This window comes from Leptosomus discolor, chromosome 1, assembly GCF_034619465.1.
Source record: "Leptosomus discolor isolate bLepDis1 chromosome 1, bLepDis1.hap2, whole genome shotgun sequence".
In the NCBI taxonomy this organism is placed as follows: domain Eukaryota; kingdom Metazoa; phylum Chordata; class Aves; order Leptosomiformes; family Leptosomidae; genus Leptosomus; species Leptosomus discolor.
In genome coordinates, this window is record NC_141391.1 from 28,036,166 (window position 1) to 28,046,973 (window position 10,808).

The following is a 10,808-nucleotide window of genomic DNA, read 5'->3' on the forward strand; positions in this document are numbered from 1 at the left end:
AGCTGAAATTGTCAGAACTAACATTATGGATGCAGGTGACCAATTTCCACCTAAATCCATTCCCATTGCAGAAATCCTTCACTGAATCTCAATTGTAATCTCCAGTTTGACTGTACAATAAATTCTATTTTAAAGCTCCTAACACAAGACGGAAAAAGAAACATCAAGGTCACATGACACAAAGTTCAGATTCATAAATTCTGTGTCTATTCACTCACTTTTTTTTCAGAAAACAGTGACTAAGAAACTTAACTTGGATGCCAGAACCAGGCATCCTCTGCATTTTTTCAGCTAGTACAAAGCAAGGATAAAAGCCAAACCAAGGTGTGAACTCTAGCCAATTTGGTAAGAACGCAGGTTTGTGCTCATGTCCGATTTGGATTAATTTTGTGCAGTTGCAAAATTAATGGCCATAGGATGGTGGCCTCGATCTCTCTGATTACACCTATATTTCATACTTGAAATACTCTTGGAGATCCCAGGAAAATATATGCTCAATGACTATTTCAGCTTCGGCGTAAAGCAAGACTCAAGATGTCACCAGCTCCTGCTTCCTCAGCTGCTGTGTACCATGATTTCCAGTGAGAAAAACCGCTGAGGTGTAAGGTGGAGGATTTGTCACAATTCATCACGACTCCAACCTGGAGTGTCAAAAGGCCAATGCACCAGCATGTATTTAGGCAATAGTGATTTAAAACAGAAATCTCACTTAGAAGTGATAACATAAAGACAGCTGAAGTAAAGATTTGCAACTGATCAGCTCCACTTATGACAATAAGGTACATATTAGTATTGCAGGCTGTTGCTATCAGAACTGTACTTCTCTAAGCAGGATATATGAGAAATTTTGCTCTTCTGCCATGGGCAAATTTTTCTCCATATTCTTTTAAAAGTTGTGGATAAGACTAGTATGAACACTTTCACCTTGTTACACACAGCTGCAACTTGCTTAGCAGACAAGGCATGTAATAATAAGCATAACAATATAAGAAATATCCAAGAGTTTGACAGCTTTAAACTCACAAACCAGAACAGCGTAAAATGTAAACAATTTCATATTCAAATCACTCATAAGTCTATGTTCGTAACATTTCTCAAGGAAATACAATAAATAAATCCGATTCGACAGAAGAGGTATAAAATACATAGAGTCTTCAGAGAGTGGGCTATCATATCACCTAATCTGATCTTGTGTAGATCACATTATGTAATTTAATTTATTTGGTCCCATAATGAGCCCAATAACTTATATCTGACAAAATTATGTTTGCCAGGAATGCATAGCATCTTATTTGGAAGGTACTAAAAGATGCAGAATTTACCACATCCATATATATTTTGTTTTAATGTTTAATCATTGTTACGGATGTATTGCTCTGTTTATAATTCAAATTAATTTACATTCTACTTTTATCTAGGCCTTAGCTGTAGGATTATCCTCTCTTCACTGAAGTAACATATTTGTTAATAACCAGTATTTTTCTCCGTGAAATTACTTATACATGTAATTAGGTTAATTTTAATTGTTTTCTTTAATGACTTCACCAGATTAAGCTCTGATAAGAGCTTATTTGCTTTCATAGATGAATTTTCTTGAGTATCCTCTGTTTTATGAATAGTTTTGTAAACATGCGTACACCAGAACTAAATACAGTATTCCAGTATTGCACTTACAAATACAATGTACACTTCCTCTCTCCTACTCATTACTCCTTTGTAAATACAAATTAATCTTTCTTTTTTTTCCACATTAGTGTGTTAATTCAGTTCAGGAGTGTAACTTTGAAGTGAATCTCCTTTTTTTCACCCATTTACTACATTTCGATTTGCATCATAGTGTGGTTATGGAGTGCCTGACCGGGATTCCTTTCAGATTAAAGCAGACCAGAAGATGGAAGCATTTGGAAGCAACTGGAAGCAATTCTAAGAGTGCACATAATGCATCTCAGGCACAAATGGACACAGTCCTTGGGACAAAGTCAGAGCTAGTTTGAAGGTGGGTAAAAAAACCAAACCAAAACAGAAAAGCCTGAGTATATACGGTGTGGATGTCCTCAGCACCAGCTATATCATTTTATAGATCCAGTGCTATTGGTCCACTCTACTTGATAGACACAGCTGTAAGCCTAGGGTCTTTCTCATCGAGTCCTTACAGTTCAGTACACAACACCTCTTCCAACAGTATGAGGTATAGTCCACCTTTTAATGTCCAAATACATTTAGATAAAGCACATTTTGTCAAAAATATCCTAAAGTAGCAAGTGATTCCAGCTTTGTGTAATGTGGCTTCCCGGTTTCTTCAATACTGCCCACACAGAGATGATGTCACCTTTATTAATGTAGAAATCTACTTTAGCTAACTTAAGGAGATGAACCGAGTATTTTTAGAGACTATATCCATTTACAGCTTGTGTAAAAAATATTTCAAGTAACATCAGTCTATTCTTATCAGCTATTTATTTTTAATGCTTACTGACAGGAATAGGCCTTATTAAAAAATTAAGGATAAGGTACAAAATAGTGATCAGCCAGTTCAGGGAAGATGATCACTGAATAAGGGCAGAATTCAAAGGCGTAACTGTGATCTTCGAATGTACTGTCAAGCTGACACTGCTGCAGCGCAGTAGAGAAACAGGGCAATGATGCTGGGAAATTTTTCATCACATTATTTAAGTCAACAGAAGAAAAAAAACTCTCATCAGACAAAGTTGCCATAGTAGATACCTAAAGAACAGTAATTAGGAAGAATTAAACAGAGCAGGTCAACCTTATTACCATTAAATTATTTGCTATGACAGATTCACTGTTCGTAATATTAAAGACTTAATTGTAAAGAAATTAACTCCAGGGTTGCTTACTGAGCTGTATAAAAATATTTTTAATTGAAATTCAAATTGTCAAAAACATATTCAGATTTTTGTATCTACTTCTGCACATTCAACTAATTTGACCTATAGCAATATTCTAGAATATTTGTGATACTTGTTCACTCTTCCTGCAATGTATAATAGTTTTTGGTTACATAAGACTTTACACTTATTATAGAAGCTAGGAATCATGCTGTGATGTGTTTTTTGGAAAGCACATACAAGATAATCCTGGAATAAACAATGGTTATTTGCAGTTGTAGGTTTGTATAATCTGCCTTTTCCCATCTAGTCTTATTTTCCCATATAATATCCATGGGATTCAGGCAAAGATCTACATTTGGAACTTCTATGTCATTTTTAGAGTCTACGAGAACACAGAATGACTAAACTGGGTCACACAAAGGTCCTTTTTCCTAACTATTCTTTATCCAAGACTGGCCAAAGATGCATAAAGAAAAGCATAAAACCAGACCAAAAATACACAGTGTCCAAAATAACTTGTGAGCTTCGAAACTGATGTTCTGAGAGTAGTTTAAGCATTATGGAAAAACTGACCCAAAAATGGTGGATTGTCATTGTTAGTTTTCTAGTCTTCTTCTCTGGTCTCCATAGATAGACACGAACATACGCACAGGACTATTTAACCTACCTATTTTAGACACTTTTACATTTGACAACTTACACTCAATGAGTCTCTGTTCAGTGAATACAAATGGTGAATGAATAATTAATATATGCTAAACACTCCTTTTTGATGGTTATAATTAGTCTTTCCCCTGTATAGTACCTAAAGGTTTGCTGCCTCTTATTCCTAGCAAAAGAACCAAGAGCAAGGAAAAAATATTACAAGACTTTCTAAATTGGTACAAATACATATGATTTTTCTCTTCATTAATAATAAAAGAAATATATATGGGAATATTAACAGACAGTTACCTCTATGATAGTATTTCTCTTTTTCATCTTGAATTGATCACGGTTTGGTCATCGAAGGTCCTGCTAATGCTCTTGTCATGTTTGAAGGAGAGGAAAAGTTTTGCGTTTGTTGCCTTCTTGACATATTAGAGATTTAAAAATACATATATTTTACAATTACAAGGCGGAACAAGTCTTTAACTACCAAGTGTTCTGGTGCTTCCACACAAAAATCTGAAAAATCTTGAAAAAAAAAAAACAAGCTATAACTGTTAAATCAGCTTTCTTTGCCCTTTTCCTTCTCCTTCTCCTTCTCCTTCTCCTTCTCCTTCTTCTCCTCTCTTCTCTTCTCTTCTCTTCTCTTCTCTTCTCTTCTCTTCTCTTCTCTTCTCTTCTCTTCTCTTCTCTTCTCTTCTCTTCTCTTCTCTTCTCTTCTCTTCTCCTCTTCTCTTCTGTTGGTTTAGTTGTTTTAAAATATTTTACACATTTCTATGAAGCATTTTTCACCAATCACAACCCAATATAACCCATAGCTCATTAACCTAGAGTGTGATCTCATACAGAAATTTGTATGTGCCTATATTATTTGAGGATTCACTTCACACCTGAAAATCAAAGAGAAATAAAAATCCAACATGTGTAAGATGTGCAAGAGATAAGTTGGGAGGAAATTGGTTAGATTCAGTTCTCTACAGAGGACAGAAAGATACTAATGACTTCATTCAGCATTATTCGGCTTCAGAAAGCAACAACAGAAGTTTTAATTTCTTTAGCTTTGTCACATAAATGTCTTTTGCTAGATCTTTTTGTTATTTGTTTAGTCCAGACCTCTCTTTCGGTAATATCAAGTACATATTCAATCGTTTTGACGTGAATTACTCATCTACTTTCTCTAAACAACACCTGGTTTCTTTAAACAGAAAATAGCTTTGTTACTGTATCACTTCTTGAGGTACACTAAATTCCACTGAATCAGTAAATAGCCATTTAAAATATTGACTGGTATTTCATCAAATTTTCAAGGCATCCATCACTGTTGCTCCCCTGACTGCACACGCTACATTGTACAACAGACATGCAGCAGGCTGCAATCATGCAGCTACAGGAGCAGGAAAGTTTCTGGGTCTCTCTACTGGTTTATAGAACAAAATTAAAGCATTTTTTAAATTTTTTTTTGAATAACATGTAATCGTCATAATGGAGGTATTTTTGTTGTTAGCATTTGCATCTGCAGTGAAAGTGAGAGCAGACAAGGAGATTCTGAGCATGTTTAAGAAAATGTTCCCTTTATTTCCCTCTAAAGTTCCTCTAGATAAAAAATATGCATAAAGGAGTGAAAACAGTCAACCAAGAGAAATAAAAAGAAAAGCAAAGCCTGAGGTTGATGAGATGTTTAGGAAACCATACTTACCATAGCCACAGAAGTAGTGACTTCTTTCTTGGGCAACAGAGTGGTATGTAACATGGGGAGAGATTCATGTACAATCTGCCAGTGAACGTAACTCACTAACGAAAAGTTCTTCTTGCCATTAACAGCAACTCAAACCTACTGCCTATGGCCTGAAACCCCATATTTCGAAGTCTAAAAAAAATCCCAAACTTTTTAAAATCTAGCAGGTATCTTTAAATCACTACGCTATGTCTAAGTGATGGAACAGTTTTATTTGGTGATCTGGTCAGAAGAAAGCAGCACACACTCTTTTCCTGACTATCCAGCCAACTGATCAATGCACACAGGCTCTCCAACAGAGCAGGCAAGAAAATGGAAGACATTACGGGAAAAGTGGAAAAATAGGGGACATGCCCTGGAAGAGTTGTAGGGTAAGAGAGACAGTTGAAGATAAAACATTAGCAAATCAGGTAGCCACTGGGATGGACAGTGGGGCTGACTCCGAGGAGGTAGCTGGAACTTCCCGATGGGCCAGCACTCACTGAGCTCTGCACTCCATCTTCAGGGTCCTCCAGACCTAAGACACTGAATTTACTCTACTCATTATCATTACTGAGGTTTCTAACAAGTACACAAACGTGAATCCTCCCTCACCTTTGTATGCAGAACTCCAAATTCTTGCAGGATCCAAACAGGAGGACTCTGTTAAAGGGCAAGGCTAGGCTCCTGGAATTATTTTTCAGTAGTACTAATAATTTTTTAAAAAATCAAACAGATACATGCAGTCTTATTAACTCTATCTATCAAATTCTATATGAAGTACAAAGTTAAAGAAATGAGCTTCATTTCAAGCATGTTCAAAGTCTTTGCTAATAAGTTGTTCAAAAAGCATTTATGTACACTTAACTTAGCAGTTCCTTTTATTCTTACGCGATTCCATTTCATGCTTGAAACACCTTTTCCTATGCAAATATAAATCCTATTAGTTATCCTAGACAGGAAAATTATCTTCATAATTCAAACCTCAAACTTGCATCTCCATTTCAGGCACCAGATGAATCACTTTATAATTTATATTCTCACATTTGTATGTAATCAATGAATGGTGTTTCTGAGGACTTGTAAGAGATGGACTCCTGTCACTAAATTTAACCACCTAATTCTTCCAACACCATGTTGCTCTGCTTCAAAAAGTTTTCATCAAATTTAATCTTTATATGGTATTGTGGAAATACTATATAAAAGGAAAAGAGAAGTAAGGGACACACCATTGGAAATGGGAGATATTACAGGAAACAAGGTAGAAATAAAGACTACAGAAATGAACAGGGGAGAGACTGTGGTGCAACAGGATAAAAAACTGTCACAGATCATGTTCCTAGGAGCATTTCCCCTTTGCGTAAAGTAAAAATTATAAGGAAATAACTGCTTGCTCCCATTCACCTGCATGTATTTGGGCGGGGATGAAAATGGATGTGTTCTGCTCCTTCACCAGTTTTGCAGGTATATGTTTCAAAGTACAACTAAGCCTTTTAAAGACAGCACAAGAACAACCTTTCAATATTGATGCTGAAGAATATTTATAGCTGACCTGGAAAAAGAAAGCTTATGGGAGATAAAAAGCACTGCTTTCTGTAGCCTCTTCCACCTTGAGGAAATGACAATTTGTTAAGCAATTGCTAAGCTTCATTTTTTGGTATTGAAACTTTAGTCTGATGCTATTTCAAGAAAAGTTCAAGTTACCTCTGGCAAATTTTAAAGGAACAGGTTTCTACAACACCAAAGGTGCTTTCTGAAATTCACTGGGAGGACAAAAACTAGTATATGATGGTTATTATCACTGGAAAAGAAATGGACTGAGATGCATTTTAAGAGCAGAGGAACTACAATAACAACAGATGAAAGTGAAACTTTTATAGGAGGATACAGATTCAGCCACAGAAAAGTCTGTCCATTGGTAACCTTGTATTGAGAAATCTGTGGCGAACAGGTTTTGATAAATTCTAGCCAGGACTGGGACCTGGTGCTCTAGTTAAGAAATTCCTTAAGTAAGAAAGATTTTAAGCTGTCTTTTTGGATGTGAACTTCCACTCTCCCTAAAAGCCCTTCTGAACAGTTTCCTTGGGAGGGCTTCCTTCTAAATGAGCCTAGCTGCTTCAGCTCTCTCTGGCATAAAGTTTCTCCTTCACAATCAAGGTATTTGTAGAGCCAGTCAGGATTCAAGGAAGCCAGGATCCAGAGGACATTAAAAGGTCAACAGACTTCAATATCCTGTCACAGAACTTCCAGCAATGCACAGTATTAGATGAAATGCTGTCCCAAAACCAGACATTGTGGGTTTTGGATGAGTTTTTGAAAATTAATTTTGTCATTGAGTAGTACTTCACAGGACTAACTAATTTGTTTCTTATGCAGAGGATGACATACTTCAAAAACAGAGAAAGAAAAATTCTTGAAATCTGTTCTTAATGCCTAAAATCTAACATGGCACCGAGACAGCAATAGAACTGGAAATACCACTTGAATATTCTTGCACAAGAAAACAAAAAATGAGAGGAAGATATTATGGGAATAATAGGCAACTGCATGATTGAAAGCTTAAACTTGAAAAGCATTTTTTTCTCAACATTTGCTACATACATTAGCCAGAAGAATTCTCCAAATTTCAGAAAACATGGAGATTGCTTGTTATTGTCAAATTATGAAGTAATTTTATGTTTTATTCTATTTTAAGGACAAATGGACTCATAAAAGGTCTAAGAATTACTCCTAAGCAAAAGTACTGATTGTGACTTCCACTTTCTCTTACTTTCCCTAGCAAAGTTATTAGAACTGCTAGAAAATACTTTTTTAAAAACTGCATTCAGCAAAGTGGTCAAGACTTAAAATCGAACTCATAATATACTGGGTCAAGTGACCAAGACTGAGAAAATCTTGAATTATTAGAGCACAAAAGAACAACACAAAATTGTGTTTGAAAAAAATGTAGAAAAGACAGCCCTGAAATATTAAGTTCTGTGCAATTAGAAATGAACATTCCAGCCAAAGTAGCTTATCTGTTTCTGAAATAAGAAAGTCTTCTATTATTTCTCTTCATAAGTGAATAGGGTTTATGTGTTTTTCTTAAAAAACATCTGGATTCTTCCCACTTATTTCTGTATTCCAGAATCACTTGAATTTTCTCTAGATTCCCCCATATTTGCTCTAGATTCCCTATACAGCCACAACTAATTGCTGGTATGAGTCTTGTTCTGCAGGTATCTCACACTTTGACTAACATTGGAGCCAAGCGTGAATAAACTCCCACTCTAATCATTTAAATTAGAGATTAGGTGGGTGATTATACATCAAAACTCTTCCTTATTTTTCTTTATGTTTATTATACCCTTGTCACCTAGCAGATAGTCAAAGTGTCCAGTCTTGCAGTTTGCTTGTGTTTGTAGGACTATCTGGTGACAGGTTAGGTATGTCTTTGATGCAGTTCTGTTTGCTCATAAATATTGCATGAAGCTGTGTTTTCCAGAAGTTTTGGTGAGAATAAAGCAACAGTAGATAATGCCTTCACTCATACATTCATGATCATTTCAGCAGGACTCCATCAAAATATAGGGGGGGGTGTTTCTGCTTTTCTCATGTCACCCTCAAAGTGTTCCCCTAGTAACATCATCGTTGTCATTATATTTTAGGAGGGAAAGTTTGCTTCCCTAATGCCAAAGATCTGTTGTTGCAGACCAGGGCTTTTGTTCAACTTCTAAATTTGATCTGGAATCCAACTGGCCACCATCGGACACAAGGTCTCTAAGGCTTTTGTTTAACCTATGAACTGCCACTGACATTCACCTATGGAAAACTCAGTACTATTGAATTCTAAATGATTTAACATCTAAGCACAGGCATCTCCTCCAGAATGTGGAAGGGTGCAGAAGTTCTTCATATACTTTCCATTAACTTGTTATCCATTTTCTCCCTTTCTGCATTAATTCCTTCAGGGAAAATTGCTTGAGGAAATACTGCTTTAAAAATTTATTAAAACAACCTCTTATATTTTCAGCTAAAAGGTGAACATCTTTAACAAATACATCCCTAAGGTTTGGTATTTAACTTAGCCTTCCATATTTTTTTTCCTTTATGCTTAGAGACTTGTGTTCAGTTTGAGACCAGGACATCCAAACATTCTCTCTATTTAGGTCTACTTATCTCTATCTATTTGTTTCCAAATCTTGCACAGGGAAATTCTAAGGAGAGGGGAATGATCCCCCACAATGCTACTGGAACATAACTGCCTCTCAAAATGTATTTCATGAACATGAAGTCCATCCACTATGCAACACTCAACTGGAAAATGATACGCATATTTTATAAAAGAAAACAAAATCCTTGAGGTCATAGAACAGTAGGGGTTGGAAGGGACCTCTGGAGATCATCTAGTCCAACCTCCTGCTAAAGCAGGATTGCATCCAGGTGGGTTTTGAATATCTCCAGGGAAGGAGATTCGACAACCTCCCTGGGCAGCCTGTTCCAGTGCTCTGTCACCCTCAGAGTAAAGAAGTTTTTCCTCATGTTCAGGTGGAACTTCCTGTGCTCCAGTTTGTGCCCGTTGCCCCTTGTCCTGTCACTGGGCACCGCTGAAAAGACCCTGGCCCCATCCTCTTATTGATAAGGTCCCCTCTCAGTCTTCTCTTCTTCAGGCTAAAGAGTCCCAGGTCTCTCAGCCTTTCCTCATAAGAGAGATGCTCCAGTCCCTTAATCATCTTTGTAGTCCTCTGCTGGACTCTCTCCAGTAGTTCCCTGTCCCTCTTGAACTGGGGGGCCCAGAACTGGACACAGTATTTCAGGTGTGGCCTCACCAAAGCAGAGCAGAAGTGGAGGATAACCTCCCTCAACCTGCTGGCCACACTCTTCTTAATGCACCCCAGGATATCATCGGCCTTCTTGGCCACAAGGGCACATTGTTGGCTCATGGGTAACTTTCTGTCCACCACAACTCCCAGGTCCTTCTTTGCAGAGCTGCTCTCCAGCAGGTCAAGCCCCAGGCTGTACTGGTGTGTGGGGTTATTCCTCCCCAGGTGCAGAATCCTACACTTGCCCTTGTTGAATCTCATTAGGTTCCTCTCTGCCCAGCTCTCCAGCCTGTCCAGGTCTCACTGAATGGCAGCACAGCCCTCTGGCGTGTCAGCCACTCCTCCTAGTTTTGTATCATCAGCAAACTTGCTGAGGGTGCACTCTGTCCCTTCATCCAGGTCATTGATGAATATGTTGAACGAGACTGGCCCCAGTACCGACCCCTGGGGAATACTGCTAGCTGCAGGCCTCCAACTGGACTCTGTACCACTGATCACAACCTTCTGAGCTCTGTCCTTCAGCCAGTTCTCAATCCACCTCACCATCCACACATCTAACCCACATTTCCTAAGTTTACCTATGAGGATGTGATGGGAGACAGTGTCAAAAGCCTTGCTGAAGTCAAGGCAGACAACATCCACTGCTCTCCCCTCATCCACCCAGCCAGTCATGCCATCACAGAAGGCTATCAGATTGGTAAAGTATGACTTCCCCTTGGTGAATCCATGCTGACTACTCCTCATAACCTTCTTTTCCTCCACCTGTTTCGAGATGACATTTAGAATGATCTG